Raw genomic sequence first — 23,350 nt, 5'->3', positions numbered from 1 at the left:
TTCTAAATACCTTTTTCACTGTTAACATCTTGTAGCAACTTTGCGACAAAATATACACTCTGACAGTTCATCCTGCTACCAACATTAAATAAAACAAATCTTAAGATTTCTATATTTATGTCTTTATTTAGTGGTTTCATTCGAAGCTTACAATGTTTAGGGAGAAATGGAATACTGGTGTGTATTTTTTTCTTTAAAGTACCGAGACCAGCCATATACTGTATGTTTATGTTAAGATTTCCCTTCAGTGGTAAAATTAGATATAAATATTCAATACTTAAACGGGCACAGTTAAGACATTAAATATACATATACATATTGTATACAGTACAGTTTGCATACGGTAATATGTTTATGTTACGCGATTAAAAAATAAATAAATAAAACTGGAAGGTCCAGCACCACCATTATGTTTATATGGTTGTTTTTGTTGGTTGGTTGTTATTATGGTTATTAATAATACGATCTATAGTTGAAATCTGAGCCTAAATAAAAAGAAAAAGCAAGTGATTAGGTTTATGAGCAATCTAATTACTTATTCGTTTAAAACGCTATATAAAATAAAGTTTATTATTAATTTGCTGGACAGAACGGTGAACATTATTATGCATAAGACAAAGATAACGATCCTGATCAGTTTAGAAATCTGTGTACGCTGTAAGGTTTTTACTTCTTAAACTTTTAAAATACACGTTTTGAATAGAAAGAAATCCTCTTCCTGGTATAGCACACCAGCACGTCTTTTTTCTCCAATCAGAGGGGTGTCAGATGGTGTCAGCCAATCACCATTCTGCGTTGGGTAGCAACGGGTGACTGTTCTCAGGCGGAAGATGTAAGCAGCTTAATGTTCGTGTTAAATATTTTTTTTCAATTCAATTAAACGGGCACAGTTAAGACATTAAATATACATATACATACTGTATACAGTACAGTTTGCATACGGTAATATGTTTATGTTACGCGATTAAAAAATAAATAAATAAAAATGGAAAGTACAGCACCAGCTGGATTCGAACACCCAACCTGTCAGTTGGTAGTCACGCACCTAGACCAGTAGGCTACAAGAGAGCTCACATGATCAGGTAGGCGAAACAGCCCTACACATCCCTGCCGCAGTACACGGATATAATCATACCGTTATTAAATTCTTGAGATACGCGATTCCATATTATATTCCCTTTTAATCAAATTCTAAAAGTATGCTTGTTGACTCCGGTATCACGTTAGTTAAAGACTTCGAAGCTTACAATGTTTAGGGAGAAATGGAATACCGGTGTGTATTTTTCCTTGTGATATTTTAAGCTCTAGTTGAATGATAGGTGTCGCATTTTAAATCATTCTCGTAGCTAGAAATTATGAAACGCCCTGTTAAAAGCAAGGAAGTTTTTATGCCCCGTTGAAGTAAAACAAAATGCCTGACAAAGTATGGCTTGGACAGATTCCAAGTGCTTGTACAAATGTGCTAAAGAAATTATACTTTGAGTATACAGCTTGTCCAAAGTCATCCATTATTAATACTATTAGTAATATCTTCAGTAAAGGCTTTGATGCATAAATATTTCTGATAAAGGTAGGTTGTGTACTTTTGTCCAACTGAGCAATCTTGCTTTCATAAAATATACCAACATTTGAATGACTGATGATTAACATGCTGTAATACACAGTTCAAAATTAAAGGCTCGAATGCTGTACATGAGAGGTTAAGCTCCCCCTGGCGGTTTTACAAGGCGACGCCGGATAGCTAGTCACGTGACACGTGATACCGCGTGATACCCCGGTGGGCGTGTCGCGGTATGCCGCGAAATACCTCACCCATTTTGAATGGCTGCATCTGTAACTAGTTTGTTAAGGGATGCTGAGTCAAGAAGAGAGAAGCTGGAGAGAAGGGAACCAGAGAAGTTGGATGAGGAGGGAGGAGGTATGGAAATGATATGTGCAGTGGAGAGAATGTGATGTGCGTGTTGAAGATAAAATTGTGCAAAAATCGTTTAATCCTTGAGCTCAAGGGGTTTGAGGTGAAATTGTGTAAAAGTGTATTTTTATCTTTGAGCTCAGGGGGTTTGAGGTGAAATTGTGTAAAAGTGTCTTTTTATTATTTTGCTCGGGGGTTTTGTGGTAAAGTTGTGTAAAAGTCTATTTATCGTTGTGTACAAGTGTGTTTTTATCATTGAGGTTGGGGGGTTTGAGGTGAAATTGTGTAAAAGTGTCTTGATCATTGAGCTCAGGGTGTTTGTGGTGAAATTGTGAAAAAGTGTCTTTTTATCTTTAAGCTCGGGGGGGTTGTGGTAAAATTGTGTAAAAGTGTCTTTTTATCAATGAGCTTTGGGGGGTTTGTGGTGAAATTGTGTAAAAGTGTATTTTTATCATTGAGCTCGGGGTTGTGGTGAAATTGTTTAAAAGTGTTTATCATTGAGCTCGATGTGTTTGAGGTACAATTGTATAAAAGTTTTTATCTTTGAGCTTGGTGGGTTTCAGGTAAAATTGTGTAAAAGTGTCTATCATTGTAAAATTGTGTAAAAGCTCTCATTGAGCTCTGGGGGTTTTTGATTAAATTGTTTTAAAGTGTCTTTATCATTGAGCTTTGGGTGTTTGTGGTGAATTTGTGAAAATGTCTTTTTATCATTGAGCTCAGGGGGTTTGTGGTGAAATTGTGTAAAAGTGTTTTTATCATTGAGCTCAGGGGGTTTGTGGTGAAATTGTGTAAAAGTGTTTTTATCATTGAGCTCGGGCTATTTGTGGTGAAATTGTGTAAAAGTGTCCGTCATTGAGCTCGGGGGGGTTGAGGTGAAATTGTGAAAAAGTGTCCATCATTGAGCTCGGGGGCTTAGTGGTGAAATTGTGTAAAAGTGTCTTTCATGGTAAAATTGTGTAAAAGTGTCTATCATTGAGGTAAAATTGTATTTTTATCATTGAGCTCGACGGGTTTGAGGTAAAATTGTGTAAAAGTTTCTTTATCATTGAGCTCAGGGGGTTTGTGGTGAAATTGTGTAAAAGTGTCTTTATCATTGAGCTCGGGGGCTTTGTGGTGAAATTGTGTAAAAGTGTCTATCATTGAGCTCGGGGGCTTAGTGGTGAAATTGTGTAAAAGTGTCTTTTTATCATTGAGCTCAGGGGGTTTGTGGTGAAATTGTGTAAAAGTGTCTTTATTATTGGGCTTGGGGTGTTTGAGGTTAAATTGTGTAGAGTCTTTGTATCATTGAGCTCGATGTGTTTGAGGTCAGATTGTGTAAATGTGTGTTCTTGTCATTGTGCTCAGGGTGTTAGAGGTAAAATTGTATAAAAGTCTTTATCTTTGAGCTTGGTGGGTTTCAGGTAAAATTGTGTATAAGTGTCTTTATCATTGAAGTAAAATTGTGTAAAAGTGTCTTTATCAATGAGCTCGGGGTGTTTGTGGTGAAATTGTGTAAAAGTGTATATCATTAAGCTCGGGGGGTTTGAGGTGAAATTGTGTGAAAGTGTTTATCATAGAACTCGGGGGCTTTGTGGTGAAATTGTGTAAAAGTGTCTATCACTGAGCTTTGGGGGTGTAAGGTATAATTGTGTGAAAGTGTCTTTTTATCATTGAGGTAAAATTGTGTAAAAGTGTCTGTTTATCACTGAGGTAAAATTGTGTAAAATACGTTTTATCGTTGTTCTCGGGGGGTTTGTTGTAAAATTGTGTAAAAGTCTTTATCATTGTGCTCGGGGGTTTGTGGTGACATTGTGTAAAAGTGTCTTTTTATCATTGACCTCAGGGGGTTTGAGGTAAAATTGTGTAAAAGTGTCTATCTTTGAGCTCGCGGTGTTTGAGGTTAAATTGTGTCAAAGTCTTTATCATTGTGCTCGGGGGTTTGTGGTGACATTGTGTAAAAGTGTCTTTTTATCATTGAGCTCGGGGGGTTTGTGGTGAAATTGTTTAAAAGTGTCTTTATCATTGATGTAAAATTGTGTAAAAGTGTCTTTATTATTGTGCTCCGGGTGTTTGAGGTAAAATTGTGTAAAATACTTTTTATCATTGAGCTTGGGGGGGTTTGTGGTGAAATTGTATACAACTGTATTTTTATTATTTTGCTTGGGGGGGGGGGTTGTGGTAAAATTGTGTAAAAGTGTCTTTTTATCAATGTGTTCGGGTGGTTTGTGATAGTTGTGTAAGTCTTTATCATTGAGGTTGGGGGGTTTGAGGTGAAATTGTGTAAAAGTGTCTGTTTATCATTGTGCTCGGGGGGTTTAAGGTAAAGTTGTGTGAAAGTGTCTTATAATTGTGCTCGGGGGGTTTGTTGTGAAATTGTGTAAAAGTGTCTTGATCATTGAGCTCATTGTGTTCGTGGTGAAATTGTGTAAAAGTGTCTTTTTATCATTGTGCTTATGGGGTTGTGGAGATATTGAGGTTTTTGGGTGTAAAAGTCTTATTGTTCACACGTTGCTGCTGTGATGTGGCCTTTCGCCTGTAGGTGGCGCTCTCTCCTGTCGTTTTTAAATGTACCAGTCCTGATGGATGACTGTACACATCCTCAGTCAAGGGGAATATCTAATTAGTTACTCTCCAAATAGCATTTTTGTATGAAACATTTAAAGAAAACGACAACCACTTTTCAAAACGCACAATAACACAGACTGGCATGTTTGACAATGAGGAAATAAGACACAGGCGAAACGAGAATTCACCATCACTTTCTGCATGTTTACCGTGACCTGTCCTGATCATGAGAAGTCTCAGACGCGTCTCTTCACCAGACAGTTTAATACAGCAGTTCTACATGGGACCGGTGTGAGAGTATGTGGGTAACAGTGATGGCTCTCTCTGCTGTACTGCTCTGGCCCTCCCTCCTGATGACACAATCGTCTCACACTTCACCTTCACAGACACAAGCTCCATGTGTTTGTGGTGAAATTGTGGGTCTGTTGGTGTGAAAGTGTCTTTATTATTGAGCTCACTGAACTGATCTCGAAGGCCACTTTAATTTCAGTTGGCGTCTGACATTTTGAGTGAAATTGTAGTTTTGTAGGTTTAAATGTGCTGTTTCTTTGACTAGCCGGCTTGTTTAGTTGATATTTGTATTTCCTCCTTCTGAAGTAAATATCAAGTGTTTTTTTAATGAAATTGTAGGATACCGGTGTGTCGAAGTGGCTCCGGCAGATCCAGGGCTGATAGAAACAGTTTGATCAATAAATGAACTAAAAACAGATTGACACATTTGCTGCACTTCAGCTGAACAGAGAGGACGTTTTCAAACCGTCTATATTGGAGGTTTGCATCACCACTGCTAAAATCGACAGAAACAATGTTGTAATGACGTGTTTTCGAGGTTTGCTTCGGTTCAGATGACACCTCAAATACAGTAATACAGTATAAAAATAAGTGACAGGACATACGCTGTGCTGAAGCTCTGTATGATGATGTGTTCTTGCAGGTTTGAGTTCAGGTAAAGAGAAATGAAAGTTTTATAAACACTTATTTCGGAGGTGTGTTTCACTCCAGGGGAAGTGAGCAGAAACTAAACCAAAGAAATGCAAGAACAGGGCGTACAGATGCGTTATGAAAGGGTGTTCTGGATGTTTGACTCAAAAACAACGATATAAAAACCGAAAACAGGAGATCTGCAGGTTGTCTGTTAAACCTTGAAGTTTATTAAGTAGTGATCAGCAGTAACTTACTGGTTTGCCCCGGTTCTTGTCTTTCAGTTCAGGACTTGTGCTGGGGAATGAGTGTGGTCTGTGGGCTCTGGCGGGAACAGTCACACTGTGGGGATGGGGGTATCCTGTTCCTGCTCTGATGTTCTCTCCTGGAACCTCCATTAACGTGATCTCAAGAAAAGAGAGTGATCGATTGGCTTTGAGTGCCTTGTGAAATTCTCGGGGCTCGACCCCGTGTTTCGGCTGCGATGCCGTCGAGCGATCATCTGCTGTGAGTTCCCTTGTGGTGTCCCCATGTGACTGCGTGTGCCCGTGTCACTGCTGTGTGTGACAGTGGATTCCTCTCCGTCGCCCCTCAGGTGTTCCTGGGTCTCCTCTCCGTGGTGCAGCTGGACTGTAAAGAGTGCGCTGGAGAGGATTGAGCTGCTGCGGTGAAGGAGTGTGAGATGTGCTGAGTGTGAGACTGACGAGCGCAGGCGAGCGGCGGCTCTCGCCTTCCTCCTGAACTTCGGTCTGAAACCTCATGAACGCTCTCGGCAAGGTCAGTCGGTCGGTGTCCTTAAGTGTTTTGTTCGCCTGTTATTCCTCTCGTCGTCCAGGCAGGGGTGTTGAGTTCCGCCCGTCTTCGGCACGTTCAGAGAGACCGACCCTGTGAGCGCACACGGGGGAGAGAGAGAGGAGGAGCAGGCCCCACTTCCAGCCTCTCGCTCTTTCACAGCCCCGTACCTGAGGACCAGAGCGTCTCTTGTCAGCAGGGCCTCGCGCCCGCAGGTGACTGAAGTGTGCTTTTATATACAGGTGAGAGAGAGTGCAGAAGAATCGTCAGAAGTCAACACCGTTCGTTAGAGATGGATGATGTCCAAGGTCACCCAGAAATAGAGCACGACAGGTCACTCAGAGGAAAGGTATTTTTCATTTTTCACTGGCGTAGGGATCTACCAAGTACAGACGCCAGACAAAAAACATTGAAATGCGATTTGAAATTCACACTGACGTGTTGAGAACTGTTCTTGAAGCGGCTGTTCCTTAGAAGCATTTGATCTGTGTTCAGATCTTCTGCTAAGGAGATGTGGTCAGGAAAGGCAGAGACGCCTTCTCTCGTCTGACCGTTGTCTGCAAACCCTGAGGTGTCCTGCGGTCTTTATAATCTATAACCACACTTTCCCCTGTGGACATTAAATCATCTGTCGCAGCAGGATGCCGATTGATTTGAAAGGCAGCTTTATCCCGACAGCCTGAGAGAGAGGCCAACATCAGTCTGGCTGGAGGTCTGGTGAAAGGAAAGCTTTGAATTTAGAGAATGTAAAATGATTTTTGTAGATTTTAAAACTAAGGGATTGAGTAGAACTAAGTTATTATTTTATTTCAGTTGAACTATTAGGAACAGTTATTTTACGAAACCCGAACATTATTCTGTGTTTTGGTTTACTCGAGATTTAACGCAAGATGGAGTTTCCTGCTGGAGTTGTCGGGCGGTGTGGAACGTGTTCAGTGTCCTGCTGGAGTTCTCGGGCGGTGTGGAACGTGTTCAGTGTCTGCAGGAGTTCTCGGGCGGTGCGGAACGTGTTCAGTGTCCTGCAGGAGTTCTCGGGCGGTGTGGAACGTGTTCAGTGTCCTGAAGTCCAGGCTCTCACTACGGAGCTCGCCAGTTTGACATCTTGAGCGATTTTTCTCTCCCTCGCGATCCTGCGCTCCTCTGGCAGCAGTTTCTCGTTGTTGGCGATCTTGGCGAGGATCTCGGCGTTCTGTTTCATCTTGCGCAGCTCGGCGATGCGGGCCTCCTCTTCCTCGTTGCGGATGAGCAGCTCGATGTAGGCGGCCGTGGACAGAGCTTTCATTATCTGGATTATGTATGTATGTATTAATATCTGGATTTTGATCTGGATATATTTTGATCTGCTAGGGCGCAGTCGTCTTCACAATCTGGATTATCTCAGAAGAAGCGATGTCAGTGTGAAAACAGTTTTCAGTTGGAGGACAGCCTGATCAGCTGCATGATCCGGTCCTCAATCGTCTGGAAGTCCATTTAGATTTTCTCAAGCATCTCCTTCGTCGACAGGAACTTGCCGGAAGCCTTCACAAAGTTGTCCTTGAGTTCTTTGAGTTCTTTGACTGTTTTCATGACCTTGACCACTTCGTACTCCCACATCGTCATCTCGGATACCCGATACCTCACGATCTCGCCGGCGCCGTACTGTCCCGCTGCTTCTCCTCTACCGAAACCTCCCACATCGTCATTTCAGATATGTGAGTGGAGTAGTGGAAGTTACCTGGACAAATCACACAGAATCCAGCGTCATCCATGACGGCGCAGAGATTGGGAAGGAAACATCCTGAATGGCACGAAACCAGACAGTTGTTGCAGTTTATTGAGAGATGCTTGGTGTTCTTCCGTTTCGGGACCAGCTCCTCGATCTCCGTCTCGAACTTCTTGTTCTGCTCCATGTTGGCCTGCTTGTTTTCCAGACATGCCCTGATCTTCTTCATTTCGTTCAGCTTCGCCAACCCGGCCTAGATCTGAGGCAGCAGCCTCGCCATCGCCGTCTCCAGCCTTTCGCGCTCCTCCAGGACTTTCTTCGTCAGCGCCAAGTCCTTCCCCTCCGTCTCCTCCAACATTTGGAAAAACCTCTTCAGCTGCTTCATGTTGTTCGTCCAGACAATTTTCTCCAGCTTGTTCTCGTCCTCTTAGTCGTCATTGTCCTGGAGCCCTCCCTGTTGGGATCGGTTTCGTGCCTCTCGTTTTGTGTATAAAGGGCGGAGTTGTTAAATTCGAAGTGCGTCGCTTTGCCCTTCCGTTTCTTGCGGCAGGACAGGCCCGCGGCTTCGATGGCACCCAGGACGGGGATGTCCTTCCCGTCCACAAACGTGACGAGGACGAGGGTGTTCTCGGCGATGTCCTTCCCAAAGATGGAGAGGATGGAGTCCAAGACGTACTGCTGGATGGAGGTCAGCCGCGCCAGAGACGCCTGGACCACGAAGCACACAGCATCGATGTGGGAGAGAGAGAGTCCCCGCGTGTCTCCGAACCCCGGGGTGTCGATGACCATGAGGGAGTAGGGGACGACGAATCCCTTCTGGTTGTGGAGCTCGTAGGACGTCACGATGGAGGTCTGACTCTCCGCCTGTGAGCGGTTGGTCTCCTCGTGGATCAGCTTGAATCGAAACCGGTCCTCCCACTGCACGCCCAGGATGTAATTGATCATCGCGTTGATGAGGGTGGTCTTCCCTGCCCCCGTGGCCCCCAGAAGGATGATGACCTTATTGTTCCCTTCTTCTACTTTCCTGCCGAACGTGAAGCGCTGGAAATGCTGCTCGTCGGTGGGCTCCTGTTCCAGCGACAGCCTGTATAAGGAAGGCTGCCCGCGCTCTATCAAAGTGGAGAAGTTTAGGAAGTGGTCGCTCTGTACTTTAACACCCCTGACTTGACTCTGCTGTCCTTCGGGATTGTTATTGGAGTCTCGGGGCTCGGTGGACTCTTGCCTTCTTTGCCACAGTCGGAATAAACCCGGACGATGTAGGAACTTCCTTCCCCTTAGGTTCTCCAGAGTGCACACCCTCCCTCTGGCTTTGAGCTTCGTCCATGTTTTGCTGTCTTGCTCGTCCGTTGCCCCCTTGAAGACCTCTCTGTATTCAACTTCGTAGGAAGTAACGCTGACTCCCTGTCCCACAGAGGTGGTCATGTCCCAGGTGACCGTCATGGAGTTTGGTCCTGTTGATTTCTGCTGAGGAGCTCCGGGGGGGGCTGAAGGAAGCGTCTTGCAGGAAGGAGTTGCGTCGCTGGTACAGCCGACTCTGGGTTTGCAAACCGCCTGGCAGCCGAATCGATAAGAAGCGTTCAGGTCCAGCCCCGACACGGTGAACTCTGGTTTGTTGTCATCGGTGTCCACTTCCCCCCAAGCTGAGTCGCCCGGCTTCTGGTACAGAACCCGATACCTCGCGATCTCGCCCGCGCCGTACTTCGGCGGGCGGAACGCCAGCTGGACGGAGTCGTGCAGAGTTGTCAGCACAGCCGGTACCCCCGGCTGGGAAGGCAGCTCGAAGTGCTTGCTGGCCAGAGCCCCCCTTTCGAAGAGGTAAACGGAAGATCCGATGTGGACCTCGTCGTAGATTGACGCCACACAGAACTTCACGTTCGGTCTGCCTTTGTTCTCTCTTGAAGTCTAGGAATAGTCTGATGTTCTCCCGCGTCAGGGCTGTGACTTCCCCTGACCTGAACCATTTTCCCGTCTTCCCTCTGGCTCGAGATCAGGAGCTACCTCTTCACCCGTCCCTCGTTAGGAGGAGGTCAGATTGCTTTCCAAGATGTTTAGGTATTGCTCCCTTTGCCTCAGAGGATGTAAACGCAAAGCACACCACGTACTCGTTCGCCGAATCGAGCAGGACTTGGTCCAGGTCACTGCTGGAGGGGGCCACGGTGATGTCGCTCATAATAACGTGATTCCTGCGGGGAGACAAGAAATAGAAGAGGTGTTCATGGGGCTTTGCAAGCTTGTCGCACTACAGGGAGTGATCTTTCAGCTGCGCGGTCAAGTGTCGCTGTAGTGTCCCTGGTGGTCTAGTGGTCAGGGTTCGGCGCTCTCACCGCCGCGGCCCGGGTTCGATTCCCAGTCAGGGAATGTCAATATTCTTCTGGGGCGGAGCGGTGGCTCTGTGGCTGAGGATCTGCTCTTGTGGCTGGAAGGTTGCTGGTTCAAACCAGGTTCAAACCTGGTCCCGCAGCCAGCAGAGAAATCCTACTCCGTTGGGCCCCTGAGCAAGGCCCTTCACCCCAACTGCTCCAGGGGTGCTGTCCAATGTCTGACCCTGCACTCTGACCCCCAGCTTCCCTCCCTGTCTGTGTGTCTCATGGAGAGCAAGCTGGGGTCTGTGAAAAGACACATTCCTAATGCAAGAAATTGTATAGGGCCAATATAGCAACATTATCAACATTATCACCAGATAATGTTGATAATGATAATGTTGATAACATGGATAATAATAATGATAACAACGACACCAGACTGGAGCCAGATGGAGTGTCCACTGTGGGTTAACGCTAGGGGACGACACTGCACCAGACTGGAGCCAGATGGAGTGTCCGCTGTGGGTTAACGCTAGGGGACGACACTGCACCAGACTGGAGCCAGATGGAGTGTCCACTGTGGGTTAACGCGAGGGGACGACACTGCACCAGACTGGAGCCAGATGGAGTGTCCACTGTGGGTTAAAGCTAGGGGACGACACTGCACCAGACTGGAGCCAGATGGAGTGTCCACTGTGGGTTAACGCGAGGGGACGACACTGCACCAGACTGGAGCCAGATGGAGTGTCCACTGTGGGTTAAAGCTAGGGGACGACACTGCACCAGACTGGAGCCAGATGGAGTGTCCACTGTGGGTTAACGCTAGGGGACGACACTGCACCAGACTGGAGCCAGATGGAGTTTCCACTGTGGGTTAACGCTAGGGGACGACACTGCACCAGACTGGAGCCAGATGGAGTGTCCACTGTGGGTTAACGCTAGGGGACGACACTGCACCAGACTGGAGCCAGATGGAGTGTCCACTGTGGGTTAACGCTAGGGGACGTGGGGGGGGGTGCTGGAGCCCGAGTGACGCTGTGTCTGCCCAGCAGTGAGGGTGAGGAATCAGTGTGTCTGTCAGGGTCATACAGCTGGAGACAGGTCACCTCAGTGTGAGTCTCTCACCTGGAATCAGTGTCTGTCAGGGTCATACAGCTGGAGACAGGTCACCTCAGTGTCAATTTCTCACCTGGAATCAGTGTGTCTGTCAGGGTCATACAGCTGGAGACAGGTCACCTCAGTGTGAGTCTCTCACCTGGAATCAGTGTGTCTGTCAGGGTCATACAGCTGGAGACAGGTCACCTCAGTGTCAATTTCTCACCTGGAATCAGTGTCTGTCAGGGTCATACAGCTGGAGACAGGTCACCTCAGTGTGAGTCTCTCACCTGGAATCAGTGTGTCTGTCAGGGTCATACAGCTGGAGACAGGTCACCTCAGTGTGAGTCTCTCACCTGGAATCAGTGTGTCTGTCAGGGTCATACAGCTGGAGACAGGTCACCTCGGTGTGAGTCTCTCACCTGGAATCAGTGTGTCTGTCAGGGTCATACAGCTGGAGACAGGTCACCTCGGTGTGAGTCTCTCACCTGGAATCAGTGTGTCTGTCAGGGTCATACAGCTGGAGACAGGTCACCTCAGTGTGAGTCTCTCACCTGGAATCAGTGTGTCTCTGTCAGGGTCATACAGAATCCCCAGCTGGATCATACAAGCGCATGACCCCAAACTGTCTGGATAGCTTCTGTAAAAACGTTTTCTGAACCTTGGAGTTGTACAGTTTTAGACGCTTTGTGATTGTGCTCTCATAAATTACAGGAATTAGAGCCATGATCGGATCAAGGATAGGATCGGAGCCACGCTCCTCGCCAGCTCTCCCTCCTCTGTACCCAGCCAGTGTTGAAACTGATACCGGAGGCACTGCTGTACACAGAGAGGGGTGGGAGGGGGGAACAAGCTGATACCCTGGCTTCTCTCCAGACACAGCTGGGTGAGCTCCCCCAGTCAGGACAGGAGGCTCTGCTGTACACAGAGGGGCGGGGGTGGGGAGCAAGCCGCACAGCCCTGTTGTTGATGCGGATACCCTTTAACTAATGACTTCCAGTCAGCAGCAGGGGCAGTCGATCACTCGGGATGCAGAAAGCAGAACAGGACACCCAGTTATCTGAAAATGTTACTTTATTAAAACTTCTACAAAAAGATTCACGACAAGAACCAGACGAACCCGAGAGCCTTCGACACGCCAGCGCCGCCCAGAGGCAGCGCGAGGACCGCAGATGGGGAACGCACCAACGTCTCCATATATTAGTGTAACAATCTGTCCCGTACGCTATGTACAACATTAGTAGTCGGTGAAGAAGAAGGAAAAAAACACAAAGACATCCAGTGTGTCACGACAGCAGTACCTACAGCGCCCACGCCCCTGGGGTAGTATTCACACCCCTGCCCCGCCGACCTCACCCCTAAACCTCAACGCTGGCCGGCCGAGCCCCCCGTCCCCCAGAACACCCTGGACTGACTCCACCTGCTCCTGTCCTGCTCTGCACAGCAGCGCCCCCTGTGGCCAGAGGTCCGATACAGCACAGCGGCGCCCCCTGTGGACGGTGTTTGACGCGTTTCTCCTGCACACCGGGGCGCAGAGACGAGGAGCCGGTACCCCAAAACTGTCCTCCTGGTCTAACAGGACCGGACCTGAACCACCAGACCAGCTGTCCTCCTGGTCTAACAGGACTGGACAGTGTACTGACCTGGGCCAGTCACAGTGAATCGATCGTGAGCAATCGATCACATGGAGATGCTGACCAGGGCCAGTCACAGTGAATGGATCAGGAGCAATCAATCACATGGAGATTCTGACCAGGGCCAGTCACAGTGAATGGATCAGGAGCAATCGATCACATGGAGATGCTGACCAGGGCCAGTCACAGTCAAGCCTCTTGAACAGGAGAGAGACAGGTACAGGTACTCCTGGCCAGGTGTGGCTGTTACCTGCTTGCCCTGGTCTCTGAAGAACTCTCCAGCGTTCTCGATCACCAGCTTATCTGTCATGGAGGCGTAGGGCTGCTCCTTACACAGCCTCAGCATCTCCCAGAGGGTCACCCCGAACGCCCACACATCGCTGGCCGTGGTGAACTTCCCCTGGGGACACAGACACACGAGGTCACCCCCAACACACCCACACCCACAGGGTCACCCCGAACGCCCACACATCGCTGGCTGTGGTAAACTTCCCCTGGGGACACAGACACATGGGGTTCCGAGGTCATTATGAGATTTATCAAACAAAAATTCTAACGATATCCTGCTCTTCACCAACCCTTCAAACATCCTCACCAAGTCTACAGACCCGGAACCAGAGATTTTATTTTTACGAGTCTTGTAGATGGTGAGTTTGGCTTGGCCCAGCAGAAAATTAGCGAGGAGGGTCTGAGTTTTCCGTTTTTTTGTATGACCCACCCCAAACACGAAAATAACATCGTTGAAGGCCAGGCCAAGGTTGGTGAAGAGCCGGATCAGTACGGCAAACATGGCCGACAGGCGGGGGCAGGCGCTGTAGCAGTGGAACACCGTCTCCCTCTGAGCGCAGAAGGGACAGGCGTCAGACACCGCCGGGTCCAGAACCGACACAAACGAGTTGACCCCCAGGATGGTGTGCAGGACCCTCCATTGCAGATCACCAGCCCTCTTGTTGAGGGGAAATCTGTAGAGGCTACCCCAGGCAGGCCGGACGTCATCCAGCACTCCCAGACGAGCCCTCCAGGGAGTGTCAGGGAGAGCGGACAGCTGGGCCTGGTGCCTAGATGTTACGACTAGTCTGTACAGACATTTCCCCCCAACACCAGCTAGAGACCTCTCCTCTGAGGCAATGGGCTCAAAGAGAGATCCCGTCGGTCCGGGACTGAGCGCAGGAGACACTAGCAGACCAGGGAAAGGAGGCTGTGTGGTTGGAAGGCGGTGATCCTCAAACAGACCCTGGATCAGCAGCATCTCCTCGAGAGGCAGAGCAGAGCGAAGCTGACTAAGAAACCTGTCTACACACCGCCGCGAGTGTAGTCCCAGCGCGTCACACGCCCACCCCACGCTGCGCCAGCAGCCCTGATCCACGTCCAGCAGGTGGTGGAGCTGTGTGATGTTGGCGTGGACCAGTCTGCTGGTAAAGTCCAAGGAGCGGCCCGGTTCTATGTCCATTCGTGGATTGTGTATTAATGGTTCTCTGAGTGTCGGGTAAACGTTAATAAAAACAAAGGTTTTCTTCCCGAGAACTACTCGCACGAGTAGCAGGCGACCCTTCACCACCTCCTGGACGGCGATAGAGAGGGGCTTGAACCCCACAGAGAACAGCACCGCGACCCCCGCGCTCACAGATTGTACACGATGTCCCCCTGCCACTCCCGCTGCCAGGCGACGATGTTGGAGCTGTCGGTGTGGGTCTCCTGCAGGAAAGTCACCTGCAGGCTCTTTTCTTTGATAATCTCCAACAAAGCCCTCCTGCACCCATTGGTGTTCAAACTGCCTATCCTAATGTCGCCTATGTTTGCGGAAAAGAAAAAAAGAAAAAACATAAAACACGAACAGACATGTACTGTAGCACGCAGACGGATAGTAATGTGATGTTAGGGACAGGACTCATTCGTGCTGAGGTGCGTTTCGCGGTCCTGCCTTGATCTTACCTAAAAGGCTCTTCAGGCGCCATCTCTCCTGATCACTGAAGTCATTCGCACCCGAGCCCCTCTTCAGATGGTGCGTTGCGGAGAGGACAAAGAGCTCGGTGTCGGGGAAAAAAGTCCTCGACCACAGTTCCCCTCTTACCTTTAGTCTTCTCTAAGAACTCCCTGATGCTCTGGAAACTGTAGCCTCCTCTGCAGCTCTGCCGGGCCGAGGAGCCCGAGGCGAGAGAGGAGTCTGTGCTGCGCTTCTTCTGCACCGCACTCTGCACAGATTTTTTTGTGTGCTTTCTCCGTGGTGTCTTAAAACCATCGTCTATTTTTTCAGATGATAATTCATTTCCTCCCCACACCGTGTCTACAGTTTTCGCTGGCGCTTGAGACGCGTTTTCCCCTGTCGGTGTCACTGCCTACTCTCTCTCTCCCTGACTCTCCTGAGCAGTGTGGCTCTGCCGCTCCCCTGCTCCGCCAGCGCTCGTCTCTTGCTCTCCGGTGTGGGGGGCTCCCTGCTCTTCTGAGGGCTGCGCGGTGGTCCACTCTTTACTGTCTGTTCTCCTGCTTGGGACACCACCGGCTCAGGCTCACCTGCTCCCTCCAGCGATCTCCTCTCCTGCACCCCGGCCGTGGGCTCTGACTCCCCGCTGCCTCCCTGCGCTGCTCCGCTCCCCGCTGCCTGACGCTGTCGGCTAGCCTCCTGTGCGCCCTGGGGCTGAGGCTCCCTGCCCGTCTCTTCCTCCACCTCCGGGCAGTTCTTCACCACATGCCCCTCGCTCCTACACCTGAAGCACTTCATCAATTCTGAAGTCACGAATACAACGTAGTCACAGCTGTCAATCCGAAATTTAAGGGCCACATTGATCTCTTCTGTGGGGGTTTTTAAGATGACGTAGACCTGTCCTGATCGGAGAGACCACCTGTCCGTACCGGGACAGCTCCCTCTCCAGCAGCTCGTTCCTCATGAACGGAGGCACGTTGGAGAGGGTGATCTTTCGAGCCAGGGCCGCGAGAGGCAGGACCGGGGTGTAGGTGCCGACCAGGACGACTCCCTTCTCCACCAGGGTGTTTGCCAGATCGGTAGATTACAGGAAAATGACTATCCCTCCACTCATGCGGGAAGCGGACCTGATGTTCCTGCAGCCCACGACCTCCCCGACCGCAAGAACGCACCTCTCAAGCGGACAGAAGACAGTGAGATTTTCGCACCATGGCGTCGAGTTAATTTCTCAAATGAGAGGTCTGGAGGATCAGAGCCTCCAGAACCGGCCATGACGAGAAAATAAATCCCGCTTTTCCCCATAAAAGACAGAAAAACACAAAACTAGTGAAGAAACACCGCCACACAATCAAACCCACCGAAGCTCCGCCCACTCACTCACTTAGTCTCGCGAGATACAAAGAGAGAAACAGGTACAAATTCACACTGAACAACAACACATTGGAGCAAACATCCAGCTACACATATCTCGGTCTCACCATCAGCTCTTCCGGGAGTTTTGACCTGGCAGTGAAGGCACTGAGGGAGAAGGTACTCAGGGCTTTCTACGCAATAAGAAGGAGGCTCTTCAACATCAGCCCACCTACAAGAATCTGGCTCCAAATATTTGAAAGTGTAATCCAACCCGTTGCCCTATATGGCAGTGAAGTGTGGGGTCCCCTCACAGACCAGGATTACACCCAGTGGAACAAACACCCCACAGAAACTGTAGAAACATCCTCCGTGTGCAGAGAAAAACTCCTAACAACGGGTGCAGGGCCGAATTAGGCCAGTACCCACTATTGATATACAGAAAAGAATATTAAAGTATTGGCTACACCTAAAAAACAGCGGCCAAAATTCCTACCACCACAAAGCCCTGCTGAGCCAAGAGCTGAGCACAAAACAGAGCCCCCTGAGCCAGCTGGTCCTGAGGCTCACCGACCTGAGCCACACCGACACTAACCAGCCTCAGGACAGCACTGCTAGAGCACCACAACCCAGACTCAACCACATCACAGCACAGATCAAACAGCAATATCTCACACACTGGGACACACACAAACACAACAAACTGGAATGCTACAGAACCTTAAACAGACAATACACACTAGCTGAATATTTGACCAAAATAAAAAATAAACAGAAACAGGCCCTGACGAAGTACAGGCTCAGTGACCACAACCTGGCCATAGAAACTGGGCGACACAGGCAGACCTGGCTGTCCAGAGAGGACAGGCTGTGCTCCCACTGCCAGCGGGGAGAAATAGAGACAAAGGTGCACTTCCTACTGCACTGTGACAGATACTCTGGGATTAGAGAAACATTCTTGCCGAAATTCAGAAATCTAATCCCAGAGTTCCCACACCTGCCAAAACCACAACAGGTCCCAATCCTACTGGGAGAGGGAGGAGGGAACTCAGTTGATCTGGCAGCCCAGTATGTGATCTCCTGTCACAGCCTGAGGAACAGTGAGTCTGTCTCCCAATAATGCTCCAGCCGCCTACAGTATATGTCAATATTTTATAATGTCTTTGTTGTAAATATCTGTAATATGTCTTTAGATTTTATTTTACTTCTATTTTTTGTTTTGTTCCATGTTAATTTTATTATTTTTATTTGCTTTGGCAACACTGATTGTACTCATCGGTCATGCTAATAAAGCACCTTGAATTGAATTGAGAGGAGAGAGAGCGAGCGAGAGACCTGAGAGAGAGAGGGGTTCATACAGACACAGTGGGACAGTACTGTGTTTAGCGTGTTGTCACAGTGGGACAGTACTGTGATCAGAGTGGGATGCTAGTGTTCAGTGAGTAATCACAGTGGCATAGTAGTGTTTTTAGTGTGGTATCTGTGAGGCACAGTTCTGTGTTCAGTGTGTGATCAGAGTGGGACAGTAGTGTGTTCAATGAGTAATCACAGTGGCACAGTACTGTGTTCAGTGTGTGATCAGAGGGGGACAGTAGTGTGCTCGGTGTGTGATCCCAGTGGCATAGTAGTGTGTTCAATGTGTGATCAGAGTGGCACAGTAGTGTGTTCAGTGTGAGATCCCAGTGGCACAGTAGTGTGTTCGGTGTGTGATCAGAGTGGTACAGTACTGTGCTCAGTGTGGGACGCTAGTGTTCAGTGAGTAATCACAGTGGGACAGTACTGTGCTCAGTGTGTGATCAGAGGGGGACAGTAGTGTGCTCGGTGTGTGATCCCAGTGGCATAGTAGTGTGTTCAATGTGTGATCAGAGTGGCACAGTAGTGTGTTCAGTGTGAGATCCCAGTGGCACAGTAGTGTGTTCGGGGTGTGATCCCAGTGGCACAGGACTGTGTTCGGGGTGTGATCAGAGTGGTACAGTACTGTGCTCAGTGTGGGACGCTAGTGTTCAGTGAGTAATCACAGTGGGACAGTACTGTGCTCAGTGTGTGATCACAGTGGTACAGTACAGTGTTCAGTGTGTGATCGCAGTGGCACAGTACTGTGTTCAGTGTGTGATCACAGTGGCACAGTACTGTGTTCAGTGTGTGATCGCAGTGGCACAGTAGTGTGCTCAGTGTGTGATCAGAGTGGCACAGTAGTGTGTTGAGTGAGTAATCACAGTGGTACAGTAGTGTGTTCAGTGTGTGATCACAGTGGGACAGTACAGTGTTCAGTGTGTGATCACAGTGGGACAGTACTGTGTTCAGTGTGTGATCACAGCGGGACAGTACAGTGTTCAGTGTGTGATCACAGTGGGACAGTACAGTGTTCAGTGTGTGATCACAGTGGGACAATACAGTGTTCAGTGTGTGATCACAGTGGGACAGTACAGTGTTCAGTGTGTGATCACAGTGGCACAGTACAGTGTTCAGTGTGTGATCACAGTGGCACAGTACAGTGTTCAGTGTGTGATCACAGTGGCATAGTACAGTGTTCAGTGTGTGATCACAGTGGCACAGTACTGTGTTCACTTTGTGATCAAAGTGGCACAGTACTGTGTTCACTTTGTGATCAAAGTGGCACAGTAGTGTTTTCAGGAAGTAATCACAGTGCTACAGTAGTGTGTTCAGTGAGTAATCACAGTGGCACAGTACTGTGCTCAGTGTGTGATCAGAGTGGCACAGTAGTGTGTTGAGTGAGTAATCACAGTGGGGCAGAACTGTGTTCGGTGAGTGATTACAGTGTCATAGTACAGTGTTCAATTTGTAATCACAGTGGGACGATACAGTGTTCAGTGTGTCATCAGAGGGGGACAGTATAGTGTTCAGTGTGTTATCAGAGGGGGCAGTACTGTGTTCAGTGTGTGACCACAGTGGCACTGTACTGTGTTCAGTGTGTGACCACAGTGGCACTGTACTGTGTTCAGTGTGTGACCACAGTGGCACTGTACTGTGTTCAGTGTGTGATCACAGTGGCACAGTACTGTGTTCAGTGTGTGATCACAGTGGCACAGTACTGTGCTCAGTGTGTCATCAGAGGGAGACAGTAGTGTGCTCAGTGTGTGATCACAGTGGGACAGTAGTGTGCTCAGTGTGTGATCACAGTGGCACTGTACTGTGTTCAGCGTTCGGTCAGAGTGGCACAGTACGGTGTTCAGCGTGTGATCACAGTGGCACAGTAGTGTGCTCAGTGTGTGATCACAGTGGCACAGTAGTGTGCTCAGTGTGTGATCTCAGTGGCACAGTAGTGTGCTCAGTGTGTGATCACAGTGGCACAGTACTGTGTTCAGTGTGTCATCTGAGTGGGACAGTGTTCAGTGTGTGATCGCAGTGGCACAGTACTGTGTTCAGTGTGTGATCACAGTGGCACAGTACTGTGTTCAGTGTGTGATCGCAGTGGCACAGTAGTGTGCTCAGTGTGTGATCAGAGTGGCACAGTAGTGTGTTGAGTGAGTAATCACAGTGGTACAGTAGTGTGTTCAGTGTGTGATCACAGTGGGACAGTACAGTGTTCAGTGTGTGATCACAGTGGGACAGTACTGTGTTCAGTGTGTGATCACAGCGGGACAGTACAGTGTTCAGTGTGTGATCACAGTGGGACAGTACAGTGTTCAGTGTGTGATCACAGTGGGACAATACAGTGTTCAGTGTGTGATCACAGTGGGACAGTACAGTGTTCAGTGTGTGATCACAGTGGCACAGTACAGTGTTCAGTGTGTGATCACAGTGGCACAGTACAGTGTTCAGTGTGTGATCACAGTGGCACAGTACAGTGTTCAGTGTGTGATCACAGTGGCACAGTACTGTGTTCACTTTGTGATCAAAGTGGCACAGTACTGTGTTCACTTTGTGATCAAAGTGGCACAGTACTGTGTTCACTTTGTGATCAAAGTGGCACAGTAGTGTTTTCAGGAAGTAATCACAGTGCTACAGTAGTGTGTTCAGTGAGTAATCACAGTGGCACAGTACTGTGCTCAGTGTGTGATCAGAGTGGCACAGTAGTGTGTTGAGTGAGTAATCACAGTGGGGCAGAACTGTGTTCGGTGAGTGATTACAGTGTCATAGTACAGTGTTCAATTTGTAATCACAGTGGGACGATACAGTGTTCAGTGTGTCATCAGAGGGGGACAGTATAGTGTTCAGTGTGTTATCAGAGGGGGCAGTACTGTGTTCAGTGTGTGACCACAGTGGCACTGTACTGTGTTCAGTGTGTGACCACAGTGGCACTGTACTGTGTTCAGTGTGTGACCACAGTGGCACTGTACTGTGTTCAGTGTGTGATCACAGTGGCACAGTACTGTGTTCAGTGTGTGATCACAGTGGCACAGTACTGTGCTCAGTGTGTCATCAGAGGGAGACAGTAGTGTGCTCAGTGTGTGATCACAGTGGGACAGTAGTGTGCTCAGTGTGTGATCACAGTGGCACAGTAGTGTGCTCAGTGTGTGATCTCAGTGGCACAGTAGTGTGCTCAGTGTGTGATCACAGTGGCACAGTACTGTGTTCAGTGTGTCATCTGAGTGGGACAGTACTGTGTTCAATGTGTAATCACAGTGGGACAGTACTGTGTTCATTGAGTCATCACAGTGGGACAGTAGTATGTTCAGTGTGTGATCAGAGTGGGACGCTAGTGTTCAGTTAGTAATCAGAGCGGCAAAGTACTTTGTTTAGTGTGTGATCATAGAGGGGCGCTAGTGTTCAGTGAGAAATAATAAATAATAAAGTAAATAATAACAACGTAACGTGGTTTTCGGCACGTCTACCTAGGCTGCAGCTACTCCTGCATTATGTTTCATGTAAAAGTCTTAGCTTAGATTTTGTTTGCAAAAGACAAGCAAAATCTTTAAATGCAAATAACAAAAACTAGACACAACCGCAGTCCATACGAGGCCCCCTGCTACACTTTCACTGTTAATTCATTAAAGCCCATATTATCTGTGCTTTCCCTCACGATAAACAACTGCACCTGAATTGACACATCTCTTCTTGCCGAGTCCTTCGCACAACAAACTAAATTTCTCATCGGTCAGAGACAACAATTCTAGTGGAGCATATCCTGTCTTTGACAGGACTTGTAGTGTTTTTAGAGAAACCAACAAGGTCAGTTCTATTCCTTGTGTTTATCACCGTCGGAAATTACTCTCCAGTCAGCTGATTTGTACACCGTGTGTGCAGTTCTTGTGTGAAGGAGATTGTTACTAGTATTAGTAGTAGTATTAGTAGTGTTATTACTAGTATTATCATTATCAGTAGTATTAGTAGATTATTATTATTAGGAGTAGTAGTGTTGTCAGCAGTAGTAGTAGTAGCAGTAGTATTATTATTAGTATTGTTATTATTAGTATTGTAACGCCCTCGCCTGGTGGTGAGGAGGAAGTGCCCCTAGGCGCTTGTAGTACCGCTGGGCATGCTGGGAGTTGTGGCCGGGGAGAGTCTGAGGGTCAGCACGATGACCAGCGGCTGACCCTACCTGTGTAAATAATGTCCTAGTAATTCTAGTCCTGTAAAAGTATAGTGTGTTGTTAGTTAATTATCACCCTAACTATGTGTATGTGTTCCGTCAGTCTCCTGACTGTAGAACCTGTTTGGTTTTGTGTGGTTGTAAACGAATAAAGCTAATGCTTGTTTGTTAATCGCCTCTCCACTCGTCCTTGTTCTGAAAAGAACCTGCAAACGCTACAGTATTATTGTTATCAGTAGTAGTAGTAGTAGTGTTAGTAGTAGTACTATTATCAGTAGAATAGTATTAGTAGTAGTATTAGTGTTGTCAGCAGCAGTAGTATTAGTTGTATTATCAGTAGTATATTTGTGTTGGTAGTAGTACTATTGTTATCAGTAGTAGTATTAGTAGTATTATTAGTGTTGTCAGCGGTACTAGTAGTAGTAGCAGCAGCATTATTAGTATTATTATCAGTAGTATTAGTATTGTTAGTGTTATTAGTAGTATTAGTATTATCAGTAGTAGTATTAGTAGTATTATTAGCGTTGTCCGTAGTAGTAGTAGCAGCAGTCATATTATTAGTATTATCAGTGGTATTATTAGTGTTAGTAGTAGTACTATTGTTATCAGTAGTATTATTATTATCAGTAGTTCCTCCCGGGGGGCAGCGGCCTGTTTTTTCCTAGAAACAAACACAGTTCTCTGAACCCTCGAGCGCCACGCGGCAGCAGTGAATCGGCGGAAATTCGCACAACCGCTGAGGGTGCCGGCCGGCCCTGAGCGTGCTGTACTCCGACGCGGTGAGTACCGGCTCTGTGTGGTGCAGTGTGAGCCTGGCCAGTACCTGGAGGGGAGACTGCTGGGAAAACACTGAGGCTGCTGCTGGGAGAGGTGTGAGTGGGGCCAGCAGGGGGCGCTCTCACCCTGCAGTCTGTGTGGGTCCTGATGCCCCAGTATAGTGACGGGGACACTGGACTGTAAACAGGCGCCGTCCTGCGGATGAGACGTCAAACCGAGGTCCTGACTCTCTGTGGTCATTAACAATCAATCCCAGGGTGTCTCTCGAGAAGAGTAGGGGTGTCACCCTGGTGTCCTGGCCAAATTACCCCCCTGGTCTTTTCCCATCATGGCCTCCTAATACCCCCCTCTCTGAACTGGCTTCATCCCTCTGCTCTCCTCCCCACTGAGAGCTGGTGTGTGGGGAGAGGACTGGGGCATCATCCAGGTGGGGCTGCACACTGGTGGCAGTGGTGGGATCCCCATGACCTGTAAAGAGCTCTGAGTGGAGTGTCCAGGAAAGAGCTATAGAAGTGTATTATTATTAATATTATCCAGCCCGAACCCCAGCGAGCGTGACTCCCTGACCCTGACCTCTCTCTCCCCCAGGTGCAGAAGCGCCCCCCGGCGGCCGAGCCCCGCGGCTCCGCTCAGCAGCTGCTCCTGCTGCTGGTGGCCGCGCTGTGTCTCCAGATCTACGTCTCCGAGGAGCCCAGGTCCGAACTGGCGCTGCCCGCCACCGGCTGCCCTCCCGAGGGGCAGGAGGAAGGGCCGGGGCTGCTGTTGCCCCACTCACCCCCACCGCCCCTCCTGGCGGGGGAGGAAGAGGGGTCGGCGGCCGAGGCGACGAAGACCGGGGAGGTGCTGCTCCTGGTCGGCGTCTCTCAGTACCTCAGCAGCAGCTCCGACCTGTGACCTGTGACCTG

The 23,350-nt window shown here is 48.5% G+C and overlaps 1 protein-coding gene and 1 non-coding gene across 2 annotated transcripts in view; both read left to right on the top strand.

Moving 5' to 3' along the window:
* Positions 1 to 23,350, top strand: part of LOC148671925 (GTPase IMAP family member 7-like) — a 396,318-nt gene that overhangs the window by 230,112 nt on the left and 142,856 nt on the right. The window lies entirely within an intron of this gene.
* trnae-cuc (transfer RNA glutamic acid (anticodon CUC)) lies at positions 10,158 to 10,229 on the top strand. The gene has a single exon. It is a non-coding gene; the product is annotated as a tRNA-Glu (tRNA).

This window comes from Lepisosteus platostomus, chromosome 5 (assembly GCF_059453375.1).
Source record: "Lepisosteus platostomus isolate fLepPlt1 chromosome 5, fLepPlt1.hap1, whole genome shotgun sequence".
NCBI classification, from domain to species: Eukaryota; Metazoa; Chordata; class Actinopteri; order Semionotiformes; family Lepisosteidae; genus Lepisosteus; species Lepisosteus platostomus.
Note: the sequence above shows the minus strand (reverse complement) of the source record. Positions and strands in the feature narration are given on the sequence as shown.